This window comes from Schistocerca nitens, chromosome 6 (assembly GCF_023898315.1).
Source record: "Schistocerca nitens isolate TAMUIC-IGC-003100 chromosome 6, iqSchNite1.1, whole genome shotgun sequence".
NCBI lineage: Eukaryota > Metazoa > Arthropoda > Insecta > Orthoptera > Acrididae > Schistocerca > Schistocerca nitens.
This window is the reverse complement of record NC_064619.1, coordinates 118334906-118352322: the sequence shown is the minus strand read 5'-3', so window position 1 is coordinate 118352322 and position 17417 is coordinate 118334906. Positions and strand designations below refer to the sequence as shown.

Genomic DNA, 17417 nt, shown 5'->3' with positions numbered 1-17417 from the left:
CGATCCCGAAACTAAACGCCAATCGATGCATTGGAAAACTCCTGGTTCTCCACGACAAAAAAAAGCACGAATGTCAAAATCGAAATTCAAGGCAATGATGATCGTTTTTTTTTTTTTTTGACATCAAAGGGATTGTGCACATTGATTGGGTACCAGAGGGACAAACAGTGAATCAGCATTACTACATTAGCGTCCTGGCTACCCTACGTGAGCGAGTACGGAGAAAACGGAACGATTTGTGGAGAAAAGAGTCATGGATCCTTCACCAAGACAATGCCCCAGCTCACAGTGCGTTGTCAGTGAAGACGTTTTTGGCAAAACACAACATTCCCATCTTAGATCATCCACCCTACTCACCTGATTTGGCCCCCTGTGACTTTTTTCTTTTCCCTAAAGTCAAGTCAGCTTTCAAAGGAACTAGATTTGAGACTGTTGAAGCAGTAAAAGAAAAAGCGACGGAAGTAATGTATGGACTTACCGAAAATGATCTGCAGCATTGCTATGAACAGTGGAAAATTCGTATGGAGCGGTGTAGAGACCGAGGAGGAGAGTACATTGAAGGAGATAACATGAAATTGTAAATAATTGTAAATAAATGTTTTTTCCAGCATCAGTCCGGTTTTTTTCTAGCCGCACCTCGTACATGCAGAACACAGGAAAAAAGAAAGAAAGCAACATCTACATCTACGTCTACGTGATTAGTCTGCTATTCACAATAAAGTGCCTGGCAGAGGGGTCAATGAACCACCTTCATGCTGTCTCTCTACCGTTCCACTCTCAAACGGCACGCGGGAAAAACGAGCACTTAAATTTTCCGTACAAGCCCCGATTTTTCTCATTTTATCGTGATGATCATTTCTCCGTGTGTAGGTGGTTGCCAACAGAATGTTTTCGCAATCGGAGGAGAAAACTGGTGATTGAAATTTCGTGAGAAGATCCCGTCGCAACGAAAACCGCCACTCCAATTCACGTATCATGTCTGTGACACTATCTCCCCTATTTCGCGATAATACAAAACGAGCTGCAACCTCATAATAAGGTCGCAGCAGGTAGGGGACACCAAATCGCTCGAAGTTTATCACACAACGCCATGGGGGGAATGCTCTGTTGTGGAGCTACGATCATAAAACTGCAGCCAATTAGCGACGATTGTGAGCAAGTCAGACTTTGTGAAGAGCTGGTAGCAAGATCGTGGAGGCCGCTCCGCGACAAACACGCGCAGTACACCAGGAGGACGTTTAATCGCGGATACCATCATTCTGACGATGTTGGAAGCAAAAATTCAAGTATTTACCCTTAAAAAAGAAAAAAAAGAGTATTTAAAAGTTAATTTGTGTTTCATTTTTCACCATTGTCTTAGTTTGTACTTTGTGATCTACTTCTTAGACTCAAGGTTCAGTCGTGTACTCTATATCTACATCTACGTCTACGTGATTAGTCTGCTATTCACAATAAAGTGCCTGGCAGAGGGTTCAATGAACCACCTTCATGCTGTCTCTCTACCGTTCCACTCTCGAACGGCGCGCGGGAAAAACAAGCACTTAAATTGTTCTGTGCGAGCCCTGATTTCTCTTATTTTATCGTAATGATCATTTCTCCCTATGCAGGTGGGTGCCAACAGAATGTGTTCGCAATCGGAGGATAAAACTGGAGATTGAAATTTCATGAGGAGATCCCGTCGCAACGAAAAACGCCTTTGTTTTAATTTTTGCCACTCCAATTCACGTATCGTATCTGTAGCACTATCTCTCCTATTTCGAGATAATACAAAACGAGCTGCCCTTCTTTGAACTTCTTCGATGTTATCCGTCAGTCCCACCTGATGCGGATCCCACACCGTACAGTAATACTCCCGAACAGGGAGGACAAGCGTGGTGTAAGCAGTCTCTTTAGTAGACCTGTTGCACCTTATAAGTGTTCTGCCAATGAATAGCAGTCTTAGATTTGCTCTACCCTCAACGCTATCTATGTGATCGCTCCAATTTAACTTATCATCAACTAGAATTAAAACATGTGGCCTCCAGATATCATTCTTATAAACTTTGTACCTTACAGTGCCATATGTCGACCGTCTTACGGCGGTGCTCTTTTCCAAGTGTATCTTAAGGACTTCATGGCATTATGGCATAATGCTGTTGATTAAATAGCCGAGCTCTGTCCATTATAAATCACAGAAAAAATGCGCCCAACAAAACCAGCCGTGGATAGGAATTTAAAGTTTGATTCTCTTTGACGTTTTAGCTTGAAGAATTAAACTGAACTAATTTAAACAGTAATGTATTAGTTGGATGAAGCTGGATTATGTGCACATTTTAAACTCCGTTATGTGACTGTAAGCGAAATATGGATTCACCGTCGCACCCTGGTGACAAAACTACAGTCACGGCGGCATGCGAAAAGAACATTTAGATTCCAAGCTTGCAATGGAGCAACGTTCCATTTATCTGAGAAGGTTAATCGCCACAACGCGAGAACTTGGTACACTGAACATCCTCATTAAATTGTGGCGCATGAAGGCGATTCACCGAAGTAAATGTTTTCTGTGCAGTGTCACAGAAGATGCTGTACAGGCCTTTTTTCTCCTATAACGGGTACCTCCTATCTTAATATGTTCCAGATGCGGTTGTTTTCATAACGGACTGCTGATTACGAGACTTTCATCTTCCATCAAGACAGGCCACACCTTCACTGGAGCAGCGATTTTTTTTTTTAATTTATTTATTGGCATTCGGGAGGTTTCCATGTAGCCATGTCAACTGTGGAATGTCAGTTATGACGACAGGAACGTAAGGACGACACAATACCCAGTCCGCGAGCGGAGAAAATCTCCGACGCGATCGGGAGTCAAACCCGGAACCCTTCGGCAGGCAATCCAGTGCGCTGATCGCGCAACTACCGAAGCGAACTAGCATCGATGTTCGTCGCTACCTAAACGACGAACTTCGGCAACACTGGATTGGGCGTAGCGGTGACGATGATGTGACTCTAATCCCTTCTCCGCCCAGGTCGTCTGACCTAACGTCTTGTGACTTTTCCATTCAGTGGTACATTAAGGACTGTGCCCACGTAACCCCACTGCCACGAGCATTGGAACAACTCAGAGAAGCTGCTAACACGACGGAAAACCCGGTAAAGTGAATAACAGAATTGTGATTACAGGATTGTTAAGAGGACATTGTGCATTTCTCAGTGGAGTGCGTAATATGTGACAAAGAGCAAAACACGGAAGGAAATTCTTGATCACTCCCACAATGGTTAGTTTTAAGTTCTTTGAACAGTCGATGGTGGCTCTACTGCTAGCTCATAATGGTAATTATGTGGCTAGAGTGAGTGTCCACGTGAAGGAGAGAATGGTAATAATTTCAGGAGAATGGAGGCCCACACAGTGCGTACGATTTCCTGACCTAGCGCACAACAAACTCCCCAGATTTAGAAAATAATGCATAAAACAATAAGATCAAGAACAAATGCAAACTTACCATATCAAGATCTCATAGGCATTAACCGCATGAAATTCACATCCCCATTACGCCAAACAAGCGAATCACTTGGACTAAGAAGAAGATTACTAGTTGTTCCCTTTTCCTGTGGCGCTGTGGCCGAGTCCGCAACCGCGCTGCTGCTACGGTCGCAGGTTCGAAGCCTACCTCGGGCATGGATGTATGTGATGTCTTTAGGATAGTTACGTTTAAGTAGTTCTAAATCCATGGAGAAGAAATAAAAACTTTGAGGTTCGCCGATGACATTGTAATTCTGTCAGAGACAGCAAAGGACTTGGAAGAGCAGTTGAACGGAATGGATGGTGTCTTGAAGGGAGGATATAAGATGAACATCAACAAAAGCAAAACGAGGATCATGGAATGTAGTCGAATTAAGTCGGGTGACGTTGAGGGTATTAGATTAGGAAATGAGACACTTAAAGTAGTAAAGGAGTTTTGCTATTTGGGGAGCAAAATAACTGATGATGGTCGAAGCAGAGAGGATATAAAATGTAGACTGGCAATGGCAAGGAAAGCGTTTCTGAAGAAGAGAAATTTGTTAACATCGAGTACAGATTTAAGTGTCAGGAAGTCATTTCTGAAAGTATTTGTATGGAGTGTAGCCATGTATGGAAGTGAAACATGGACGGTTAATAGTTTGGACAAGAAGAGAATAGAAGCTTTCGAAATGTGGTGCTACAGAAGAATGCTGAAGATTAGGTGGGTAGATCACATAACTAATGAGGAAGTACTGAATAGGATTGGGGAGAAGAGAAGTTTGTGGCACAACTTGACCAGAAGAAGGGATCGGTTGGTAGGACATGTTCTGAGGCATCAACGGATCACCAATTTAGTATTGGAGGGCAGCGTGGAGGGTAAAAATCGTAGGGGGAGACCAAGAGATAAATACACTAAGCAGATTCAGAAGGATGTAGGTTGCAGTAGGTACTGGGAGATGAAGAAGCTTGCACAGGATAGAGTAGCATGGAGAGCTGCATCAAACCAGTCTCGGGACTGAAGACCACAACAACAACAACAAGTCTAGGGGACTGATGACCTCAGATGTTAAGTCCCATAGTGCTCAGAGCCATTTGAACCCCTTCCTGTCTCACTCGCAAACGGAGAGAGTAAAATACGACTGTTTCTACTCCTCCGTACGAGCTATAATTTCTCTTATCTTGTCTAAGCGGTCCTTAAGCAAAATGTTGGCAGTTTCTAATTTCCTTGACAGTATTTCGCGAAAAGAACGTCGTCTTCCTTCCAGGGATCCCCACTTAAGTTCACGGAGCATTCCTGTAATACTCACTTGTTGATCAAATCTACCGGTAACAAATCTAGCAGCCAGGCTCTGAATTGCTTCGATGTCTTCCTTTAATCCGACCCGCTGGGGATCCCAAACACTCGAGCAGTACTAGAGTGAGTCGCACAAGTGTTCTATGCGCAGACTCCTTTATAGATGGGTTACTCTTTCCTAAAACTCTCCCAAGAAAGGGAATTCGACAATTTGCCTTCCCTACAACCGACCTTACGAACTCCTAACGTTTCTAATAGCTTTACCACTATTCGAACATTCAGGGCTGTTTTCCCACTCATCTGCTTTAATTTACATTACTTATATTTGGAGCATGCTGCCACTAAGCACATCAAATAGAAATTGTGTTCAAATCATCCTCTACCCTCCTATAGTTGCCCAAAGATGACACTTTGCCACACGCTGAGGCATCACCAGCAAACAGTCGCAGGTAGATGCTCATCCTGTCCGGGAGACCTTTTATGTACGAGGCCTGTGCAAAAAAATCAACATTTGTATTTTCGCACCGATGATGTGTCGCAGCGAAATGCGGTTGACATCCCTGCATACGCCTGTGTTTAATGTGTAACTGCCGGAGGTTTCATTGTTGTATTACTGTTAGCTATCGTTCAGTGCTCTATTGAGTAGAGCGTTGTGTCGCACAGTTTGCGAATTTCGAGATGGCAGAGTTAGAGGAGCAACGTGTCTGCGTTCAATTTTGTGTGAATCTCAAGAAAACCTTTACAGAGACGCACCAAATGATGCAGGATACCTACGGTGATGAGTACTTAAACCGTTCAGTCTTCACAATACGTCAGGAAAGGTTCACCAAGACGAAAACAAATTCGTCAGGTCAGGTCAAAAGTGAAGGCCTTCTTGATAGTCTTCTTTGACTTTGAAGGATTAGTTCATCATGAATTCGTGCCACAGGGACAACCTGTTAACCGATGGTACTGTCGGGACGTGTTGCGACGCCTGCGAGAAAATGTGAGAAGGAAACGGCCTGAAATGTGGCGAGACAATTCGCGGCTCTTGCATCAAGATATGGCACCACGCGCATTCATCCCTGCTGGTGCGTGACTATTGAACTGAAACCAAAATCACTGTGTTTCCTCATCCTCCGTACCCTCCAGATCTGGAGTGGTTTCCAAAGCTGGAAACCCACTGAAGAGACGAAGATTTCCAACCATGTTGTTGTGGTCTTCAGTCCTGAGACTGGTTTGATGCAGCTCTCCATGCTACTCTATCCTGTGCAAGCTTCTTCATCTCCCAGTACCTACTGCAACCTACATCCTTCTGAATCTGCTTAGTGTATTCATCTCTTGGTCTCCCTCTACGGTTTTTATCCTCCACGCTGCCCTCCAATACTAAATTGGTGATCCCTTGATGCCTCAGAACATGTCCTACCAACCGATCCCTTCTGCTAGTCAAGTTGTGCCACAAATTTCTCTTCTTCCCAATTCTATTCAGTACCTCCTGATTAGTTATGTGATCCACCCATCTAATCTTCAGCATTCTTCTGTAGCACCACATTTCAAAAGCTTCTATTCTCTTCTTGTCCAAACTATTTATCGTCCATGTTCCACTTCCATACATGGCTACACTCCATACAAATACTTTCAGAAACGACTTCCTGACACTTAAATCTATACTCGATGTTAACAAATTTCTCTTCTTCAGAAACGCTTTCCTTGCCATTGCGAGTCTATATTTTATATCCTCTCTACTCCGACCATCATCAGTTATTTTGCTCCCTAAATAGCAAAACTCCTTTACTACTTTAAGTGTCTCATTTCCTAATTTAATTCCCTCAGCATCACCCGATTTAATTCGACTACATTCCATTACCCTCGTTTTCCTTTTGTTGATGTTCATCTTATGTCCTCCTTTCAAGACACTATCCATTCCGTTCAACTGCTCTTCCAAGTCCTTTGCTGTCTCTGACAGAATTACAATGTCATTGGCAAACCTCAAAGTTTTTATTTCTTCTCCATGGATTTTAATACCTACCCCGAATTTTTCTTTTGTTTTCTATACTGCTTACTGCTTGCTCAGTATACTGATTGAATAACATCGGGGATAGGCTACAACCCTGTCTCACTCCCTTCCCAACCACTGCTTCCCTTTCATGACCCTCGTCTCTTATATCTGCCATCTGCTTTCTGTACAAATTGTAAATAGCCTTTCGCTCCTTGTATTTTACCCCTGCCACCTTCAGAATTTGAAAGAGAGTATTCCAATCAACTTTGTCAAAAGCTTTCTCTAAGTCTACAAATGCTAGAAACGTATGTTTGCCTTTCCTTAATCTTTCTTCTAAGATAAGTCGTAGGGTCAGTATTGTCTCACGTGTTCCAACATTTCTACGGAATCCAAACTGATCTTCCCCGACTTCGGCTTCTATCAGTTTTTCCATTCGTCTGTAAAGAATTCGCGTTAGTATTTTGCAGCTGTGACTTATTAAACTGATAGTTCGGTAATTTTCACATCTGTCAACACCAGCTTTCTTTGGGGTTGGAATTATTATATTCTTCTTGAAGTCTGAGGATATTTCGCCTGTCTCATAAACATTGCTCACCAGATGGTAGAGTTTTGTCAGGACTGGGTCTCCCAAGGCTCTCAGTAGTTCTAATGGAATGTTGTCTACTCCGGGGGCCTTGTTTCGACTCAGGTCCTTCAGTGCTCTATCAAACTCTTCACGCAGTATCATATCTCCCATTTCATCTTCATCTACATCCTCTTCCATTTCCATAACATTGTCCTCAAGTACATCACCCTTGTATAGACCCTCTATACACTCCTTCCACCTTTCTGCTTTCCCTTCTTTGCTTAGAATTGGGTTTCCATCAAAGCTCTTGATATTCACGCAAGTGGTTCTCCTTTCTCCAAAGGTCTCTTTAATTTTCCTGTAGGCAGTATCTATCTTACCCCTAGTGAGATATTCTCTACATCCTTACATTTGTCCTCTAGCCATCCCTGCTTAGCCATTTTCCAACCATAGAGGAGATAAAAGATAATTCGCGGACGGTGCTTCGCGTGATCCAGCAAGAGGCATACCTAAACTGCTTCCAGAAGTGGGAGCGTTGTAGCAATTGTGGAGAGCATTTCGAAGGAGACCATACGCAATAAGTAAAAGGTAAGCGTAGAAAAAGTTTCGGAATTTTCCGAATAGACCTCGGATACAGAGAATTAGAACGGTACTATCGCACTTCCCTGGGTCACTCCTGATAATACCCCTATGTCTGATGAACACTCGACGTCCAAGACAATGTACTAGGTTCTATTGAAATGGAAATGAAGTCCCGTGCTTCTTTACAGAGCGTAGGGGAACGATGCGGGAGACCCGCACCGCTTTACTAGGCAAGGTCCTAGTGGAGGTGGTTTGCCATTGCCTTCCTCCGACCGTAATGGGGATGAATGATGATGATGATGACGACACAACAACACTCAGTCATCTCGAGGCAGGAAGAATCCCTGACCCCACCGGGGATGGAACCCGGGACCCCGTGCTCGGGAAGCGAGAACGCTACCGCGGGACCACTGGCAGCGGACACTAGGTTCTATTACAGGTACTTAAAAATCCTCGAGCCACTCATATAGCGCAGACTCTATTCCGTATACTGGGGGCTTTGTTAACAGTCTGCAGTGCTGCATTATGGCAAAACGCTTTCCGGAAATATATGAATATGGAATCTGCCTGTTGTTCTTCATCCATAATTTGCACGGTAACGTCCAAAAGGACAAAAGCTTTTCAGTTGAAGGAAGTTTATTACATTCGAACTTCGAATATACCCAAGAATTCTGCATAAAATCGACATTAACCGAATTAGGTGGAAAAAATTAGTGCAGTAGTATAGAACTAGAGGGTATTTGTTTCACCGTTCTGTCTTTAATGATGTACTGCATGCTTTGTGAGATACATGTATGCCACTGTGACGCTGAATGGATGTACAGCCTAGATGGCTTTTCCTGTGCTTTACGGTGCCGTCTATGCAGTATTTGTTTTCTCATGTATCAGTCACACAAATGTACTTCCTTCGAACGGAAGCAAGGAAGAAAGGCTGCAGCATAGATGATTCGCCTGGTCAAATTTACCCTTTGAGTTCCGGCTTATCGTTGCAGTTATTCACTCTGTTGTGAGGTCCTTCTCGTGTGTGCACAGTCGCTAGGAGAGGAGGCCTTAGCGGTTTTCTTGTCGCGGACCTCTGCGATAAGAACCGAGCGCTGATACTCGAGCGGACGAGCTGGAAGACGACGGGCTAAAAGTTGCTGCTGCGTTCTCGCTACACTGCTACAGCAGCGCTTCAGCGCTAAGCTGGCGCCTCGTGAAAACACTCCACTATGTGCTGTACCTGAGATCATACGTGGACGCAGCAGTCTCCTCGTTTCATAGGATGTTCTCCTTGCGACTGGAAAGCATCTCCAGTGCATCATCCAGGTATGTAGTCAAAGCGCTTGTTTTGTCCTGAGGCGTTTGCGTCAACGAATCATCTGACGGCGGTCGAGAGCGATAATTCGAGATATTCCAGCAATTGCACACTTTCCAGTTTCGTCTCTGTGTAAATGTTCAACTAGAAGTGAAGAAAACGTGATGAACCACAATGAAACTCTCGTGAAAAATAAGAAAGTCTGCTAGACTGCATCCCCCGCTCTTCGCTAGCCGTCGCCTCCTCTATTGGGCTATCTGATCCCAAATGCCTAACGCTTTCACTGTCACTGCTGTTTCCTCCTATTACTTCCGAACATCATGACCAGAGGTTCTCCCACAGGGTGTGTGGGAATAGCGCCACTGGGGGAATAGATTATGTGGGGATGATATGATAAAACTGGTCTGAAATACCGAGTCTGTAATTTATTGAAATAATCAGCAACCAGACGACAAAAAAATTATTTCCTTCCCCGGTTTCAGGCATTTAGTGCTCTTCTTCAAAAGGATACACAGGGAAATATACCACAAATAAGTAGAAGTTGGATAAGAATATTAAAATTTAGGAACGAAAAGTTTAAAAATTCTAAACATTTAAAGATAAAAAATTGTATATACTTATACACATCACATCATTTGCGAGTGTCATAAATAAGATGCATGCAATATACTGCTGTGGTCCTAAAAAAAATACAAGAACCACATGTAATACAATAATGAATCCCTTAATACAAATAGAGCTCGTAAATGCTTACATGTAGTTCATAGTGCCTGTACAGAAATGGTATAAGGAAGCCAAAGTACAAGTGCAGACATCGTTGCCTCCGAGTGGGAGTAAAAGTACGATAAAATAATCAAACAAAACCTTACACAACCACAGTCGTCATAAAGCATAAACGAGAATGTAAGGGCGCATAAGCAACATAATAAGTAATACATTAAAACCTAATGATAAATAGTGATGTCTGCATTTGTTGTTTGGCTTCCATTTTTGTTCAGACACTATACACCACACGTAATCATTTACGAGCTCTTTTTGTATTAATGGATTCATTACTGTATTTCATGCAGTACTTGTATTTTTTAAGGACCGCAGCAATACACAGCACGTTTCTTATTTTTGACACTCGCAAATAATGCTATAGTTACAAGTGTGTACCATTATTGTTCTAAATTTAAAAAATTAAGTATTTCGTTCCTAAGTTTTAATATTGTTGGCTAACTTCTACTTATTTGTGGTATATATTTCTGCACAGCCTTCTGAAGAAGATCACTAATTACCTGAAACCGGTTAAGGAAATAAAATTTCTTTTGTGCAACTGGTTGTTGATTATTTCAATGAATACAACTACAGTTGCGGAAGATGGATAAAATACTGAACCGGTAGTGTAACGAACATTTAGTGACAAATGAAAACTTGTGCCGGACTCCATTCACTTCATTAAAATTAATTTAATTCAACCTTAAATTGTATCTGTCGATCTTTGTCCTCTCTCTTCATTGCGTTTTCTGTTTGCGTAATTCATTTGAACAGTATAACATATGTCATAAATTCTGTAGGTCTGCTGATCTAGGTATCTAGAGAAGTGGCACGTTGGTGATACACAGGATTCGTAGTGGGGTGGTCTACTACGGTTCAAATCTCCGTCCGGCCATTAGGATTAAAGTTTACCGTAATTTCCCCAAATTATTTTAGAGCGATGACGGGACTGCTCTTTTCTTATCGTTCATCAGTCCGAGCGTAAGCTCCGTCTCAAGTTACCTGGACGTCGAAGAGACGTTAGATTTTAATCTTCCTTTCCGAACGTTGTGGTGGAGTGTTTACGATATTACATTCACATTCAGGATCTCGTGGAGTTTAAATCCACGTAGAAGTACAGATTTTTTTCTTTTCCAGTAGCCTTCCTAATTGCCTAACTTCCTATTAAGCTCCTATGACCTGCTCGCTGACGAGATGTTAAACCGTAATTTCCTATTTCCTTTCGAAATCCAGTCCAGAACTTCAGATGCTGCGAGATATGCAGTCTGGACGTAAGTCATAATTACGAAATTAAGTGTTTTAAGAAAATAATTATTGTACCGTTTCATACAAACATTTTCCGCTCTCGGCTCCAAGGTTTTTATGTACAATACTTCTATATTCCGCAAAACACTTTCAAACATTTTCTGGAGGTCGTGAAATGTTTGGTAAAGAAACATTGGAATTACTATCCTGTTGCACAGAACAATATAGAGGAGAAAGTGCAAATATGGGCTACTTATTTTGTTTTTGACTCAGAGATACTTTCTTTCGGAAAAATTCTAGCTTTTTGTTTTTCATTAACAACTATAACAAGTTTACTAAAAGATACGAGTTAATTAATATCAGTTATTTATATTTGAAAAAGAAGTTTCGCAAAAGACTCGCAAAATAGCATTAAAAGAATGCTGTGCAAATGTGGACCCTCCCCAAAAGTCACAAAAATCTTTTTAAATGTGTTAATAAAACTGAATAAGGCGATAAAAACGGTATACTAATTTACAGAGAGCATCTTGCATATAAATATTTTTTAATGAACGTCAAATCAAAAATTATTTACAGAAACTTCAAACGTAAACTGCTCTTTCAGCCCCGGTACATTGTTTAGTGTTCTCACATACTTAACCTGCATTTCTCCGCATCTTGAGAGAATTTTTCATCACTAAACATACAAGTTGCATGCCTCGTGTCTGGTGTGTCCACATCGTTGGTATCCAGGTCATTATTACTGGCTACACGAGGAGGGTCGTGGGAGACTGATGAAGAATCTTATCGTTCCGTGCGTTGAATTTTTCTTTTTCTGAAGGCCTTTGATTTTCCCAATCCTGCCCTTAGCGGGCCTCCAACCACGGAAAGACTCATCTGTCAGTTGAGGCCTCTATTTGAATGCGCTTTTGTCAAGCGGCTTGTTCAACTTACGGCGTTACCGTGATGATGCTTTGGATCCTCAAGTGTTTCTCTTCTTAATATTAGGGACAGCAGAAACGTCGAACGAAGAAACTGCATCTCAAGTCCCCAGGGAATACTGCGCTATTTAAATAGTGGCCCATATTTACACCAGCCCCACCTAAGCAAGATGACTACCATCACATGTAACATAACGAAGTCCGTGACTGAAACCGCGTTTCTAAAAGTACCTTAGGATTCTGCTTTCCTGGTGCCGCAATGTAATTACTTTAAATGAACACTAAGGAAATTGTAAGAAGACGATTTCACATACCCGCCAAAGGTTAGCAGTCGAGAACAAACACCATTTCGCATTATAAACGAAACTGCATCCACACTACTTGAAAGAAAGATGCCAACTGCTCGCTGCTGTATTCAGTCTACAAGCGGCACAGTCTAGAGTCCTAGACGTCGGTCACCGCCGTCTCCCAGCAGCCCTGGGGATGGCTGTCTCACATGTACAGCTGTGTCCGTTTGTGCACCCCTCTCTCTAATAGTTGATATGTATATACAGGGTGGTCCATTGATACTGACCGGGCCAAATATCTCACGAAATAAGCGTCAAACGAAAAAACTACAAAGAACGAAACTTGTCTAGCTTGAAGGGGGAAACCAGATGGCGCTATGGTTGGCCCGCTAGATGGCGCTGCCATAGGTCAAACGGATATCAACTGCGCTTTTTTTTGTTTTTTGTTTTAAATAGGGATCCCCATTTTTATTACATATTCGTGTAGTACATAACGAAATAGGAATGTTTTAGTTGGACCGCTTCTTTCGCTTTGTGATAGATGGCGCTGTAATAGTCACCTATATGTGGCTCACAATTTTAGACGAACAGTTGGTAACCCGTAGGTTTTTTAAATTAAAATACAGAACGTAGGTACGTTTGAACATTTTATTTCGGTTGTTCCAATGTGATACATGTACCCTTGTATATTTATCATTTCTGAGAACGCATTCTGTTACAGCGTGATTACCTGTAAATGCCACATTAATGCAATAAATGCTCAAAATGATATCCGTCAACCTCAATGCATTTGGCAATACGTGTAACGACATTCCTCTCAACAGCGAGTAGTTCGCCTTCCGTAATGTTCGCACATGCATTGACAATGCGCTGACGCAGGTTGTCAGGCGTTGTCGGTGGATCACGATAGCAAATATCCTTTAACTTTCCCCACAGAAAGATATCCAGGGACGTCAGATCTGATGAACATGCGGGCCATGGAAATGTGCTTCGACGACCAATCCACCTGTCATGAAATATGCTATTCAGTACAGCTTCAACCGCACGTGAGCCATGTGCTGAACATCCATCATGTTGGAAGTACATCGCCATTCTGTCATGCAGTGAAAAATCTTGTAGTAACATCGGTAGAACGTTACGTAGGAAATCAGCATACATGGCACCATTTAGATTGCCATCGATAAAATGGGGGCCAGTTATCCTTCCTCCCATAATGCCGCACCATACATTAACCCGCTAAGGTCGCTGATGTTCCACTTGTCGCAGCCACCTTGGATTTTCCGTTGCCGCTGTTGGTAAATGACGCTTCGTCGCTAAATAGAACGCGTGCAAAAAATCTGTCATCGTCCCGTAATTTCTCTTGTGCCCAGTGGCAGAACTGTACACGACATTGCCGGCCGAAGTGGCCGTGCGGTTAAAGGCGCTGCAGTCTGGAACCGCAAGACCGCTACGGTCGCAGGTTCGAATCCTGCCTCGGGCATGGATGTCTGTGATGTCCTTAGGTTAGTTAGGTTTAACTAGTTCTAAGTTCTAGGGGACTAATGACCTCAGCAGTTGAGTCCCATAGTGCTCAGAGCCATTTTTGTACACGACATTCAAAGTCGTCGCCATGCAATTCCTGGTGCATAGAAATATGGTACGGGTGCAATCGATATTGATGTAGCATTCTCAACACCGACGTTTTTGAGATTCCCGATTCTCGTGCATTTTGTCTGCTACTGATGTGACCATTAGCCGCGACAGCAGCTAAAACACCTACTTGGGCACCATCATTTGTTGCAGGTTGTGGTTGACGTTTCACATGTGGCTGAATACTTCCTGTTTCCTTAAATAACGTAACTATCGGGCGAACGGTCCGGACACTTGGATGATGTCGTCCAGGATACCGAGCAGCATACATAGCACACGCCCGTTGGGCATTTTGAGCACAATAGCCATGCATCAACAAGATATCGACCTTTTCCGCAGTTGGTAAACGGTCTATTTTGACATGGGTAATGTATCACAAAGCAAATACCGTCCGCACTGGCGGAATGTTACGTGTTACCACGTACTTAGACGTTTGTGACTATTACAGCGACATCTATCACAAAGCGAAAAAAGGTGGTCCAACTAAAACATTCATATTTCTTTACGTACTACACGAATCTGTAATAAAAAATGCGAGTTCCTATTTAAAAATAACGCAGTTGATATCCGCTTGACCGACGGCAGCGCCATCTAGCGGGCCAACTATAGCGCCGTTTGGTTTCCCCCTTCAAGCTAGACGAGTATCGTTCTTTGTAGTTTTTACGTTTGATGCTTATTTCGTGAGATATTTTTCCCGGTGACTATCAATGGACCACCCTATGAAAATTGACTCTGACAACCTTTACATGGTAGTTCGTATGTAACTAACAATCATCAGTAGAAGTTTCATGTAAGGAAAAACTGAAGTCTGTTTGTTGTACTAAATTTTTGCAGCGTTAACAACGGATATCAGTAAGCCCTACCGTCGTTATTTATTATTATTACATTACTATCGAAGCCGGAAATGCTTCGCAATTGCTAAATACGTATGGGAATTAGATATACGTCCTAATCTCCTTCTCGCTTTATAACATTTTTAAATGTTCGGATAATAAGTTGCCGTCTCTTTATCTAAGAATAGATGATGAATGCAGCTAGCCGCTATCTCTGTGTAATGTCTTGTCTGTATAGACGTGTATCTGTTGCCTTTAAGATCACTTCACCTTCACACATAAATCTATACAGTAAAGTAAGGCCCTCCCAGTTCTTGGCTGATCCGTGATAAGGCAGGCGAAAAATTAGACTAATGGAGGATTATTAGTATTATCTCTATTTTCATTCGCTCTCTCTCTTTCTCTCCTTTATCTATGTATAGTTTTAATATAAGATTTCATTACGTGATATGGCGATAAAAAGAATCAGCCAAATAGAATCTTTGGTGGAGTCCTTCGTCTTGGTAATCAGCGGCTGGCTTGCTGTAAGAGATCTTTACATTTATTATTACTGTTAAACATTGCAGTCAGTCGGGAGAATCAATCGTTTGGACAATTTGTTCCTTTTACGAAAGATTGCGAATTCCGGATGTGTACGAAGCCTTTTTGGACGATTTAACACAGACTCAGTGATTGCAGGCTCTCTTCGACACAGCTGAAATTTCCCCACTAATTACAGGGCCAACGTGATCATCAAATGATTCAGAAAAAACTCATTCGTTCATTCACTCCAGAACAAAAAAGTCACAAACCTTATTTATGGAGGAAATTGTGTATTAAATCCATCTCCATTACATGTCCAGATCTCCGGTGATTCCATGCCTTAATTATTTTCCGTTTACAGTCTCTTTCTCTTCAAACAAACCGCTAGCGACACAAATGTTAATTGGCTCGCTTTAGCGAGAAGAAAAGCAGAATATGTATCTTTCAGAAACACGTCAATCCCTCAACAGATTCTCCAGAAGCTGTCCTAGTTACCACTCTTAACAACCGTGGAGAATGTATATATGCATCTCTGTCATTTCAAAGAATAAAAGCACTAGAAAATACTTTGGCGTCGTCGAGCTGTCGCCGCATATATTACGAGAAAATAAGATCAGATAACTTTTCCAAAGTGAATGAATGTGGATGGTTTGATTGAAAATGATTAATTGGTGCGTGGTAGAGGGTATTTTCTGTGGGGACACTACAACTTCTCTCTCTGTCCATCACCTCCCCCCCCCCCTCCCTCTCACATTCCATCACGTCCTTCCCTCTCCGTCTCTCCTTCTCGCCCTTCCCCATATCTACGTCCACCCCATCTTCATCCATCTCCTCTCCTCCCCCCCCCCCTCTCTCGCCGGTCGGTGGGCCGTGCGGTTCTAGGCGCTACAGTCTTGAACCGCGAGACCGCTACGGTCGCAGGTTCGAATCATGCCTCGGCCATGGATGTGTGTGATGTCCTTAGGTTACTTAAATTTAAGTAGTTCTAAGTTCTAGGGGACTGATGACCTCAGATGTCAAGTCCCATAGTGCTCAGAGCCATTTGAACCATTTGAACCCCCCTCTCTCTGAAATTGGCCCTTGTCTATAGTCATTGCGAACGAAACCTTGATTGCTAATCTAAGTCGCATGGAATGAATGCTTAAATCGGTTGCAGGGTATGAGAGAGAGCTCTCCACCTGCTGGATCTGTGAGGATAGTGGCTTCAGTGATATTTTTCGCATAGTTTTAATCTGCGAAGGCGTAGGACTATAAACTTTCGGAGGATCCAGATTCCATAGTAATAGCATTGTAATTAAATCTCGGTAATCCATAAATACAACGTTTCTGTATTCTGTTAAAACCGAATACCAGGAGGAAAACAAAACACCACATTCTTGTATGTACAATTTTTGTTCAAAATTATGTATAAGGTAAACGAATAGATACAAGGGAGAAACGATTTGTCTAATGGTTTAAACGGCCTGCTGTCATGGTGAAAACTGCGGAAATGAAAACGAAAACGCTCATTTTCACAGCACAGCATTTTGTTTCTCTCAGTTTGTTTTAACAGAAATCCAGTACATTTTTGCTCAAAAATGTATGGTCTGTGTCAGTCTGATTGTTTATTAGAGTATCGTGTAAAAACTTGAAGTAAATCGATCAAAAACTTTTCAAGATTTAGGTTACGTCAGCCCGAGCGTTTATTAGAGCATTGTGTGTGTACTTGAAGTAAAGCAGGTAGGAACATTTTCGAGATTTTTGCTAACAATGTTTCCCTATTATATATACATTATATACGTCCAACTGACGGCGCTCCAGTAGGTATGTAAAACACGCGTGTATTTGAATGCAATATTGTGTCAAAATTTCAACGCAATCGGTGAAGAGCTTTGAAGATTTAAGATTTTCAAGAAACAAACGTTTGAATTCTTATTTATAGACCGTAAGATTACGATTCTTGTTAAATGTTAGCCTTCCTTACGGCTGACCTCTCGTCGACAAATGGGGCACGAGGACGTAGGTCAGCTTTGGCTGCAGACTTCCGCA

The 17417-nt window shown here is 42.3% G+C and overlaps 1 protein-coding gene across 2 annotated transcripts in view; it reads left to right on the top strand.

Moving 5' to 3' along the window:
- Positions 1-17417, top strand: part of LOC126262246 (G1/S-specific cyclin-E) — a 197140-nt gene that overhangs the window by 43416 nt on the left and 136307 nt on the right. Inside the window, exon 1 of one of the 2 annotated variants that reach the window (XM_049958729.1) lies at positions 9077-9205. The exons of the other annotated variant lie outside the window; for it this stretch is intronic. The gene's annotated coding sequence lies outside the window, so the exon portion shown is untranslated. Of the gene's footprint in view, positions 1-9076; positions 9206-17417 lie in introns of those variants that run through there. 2 annotated transcript variants of the gene reach the window in all.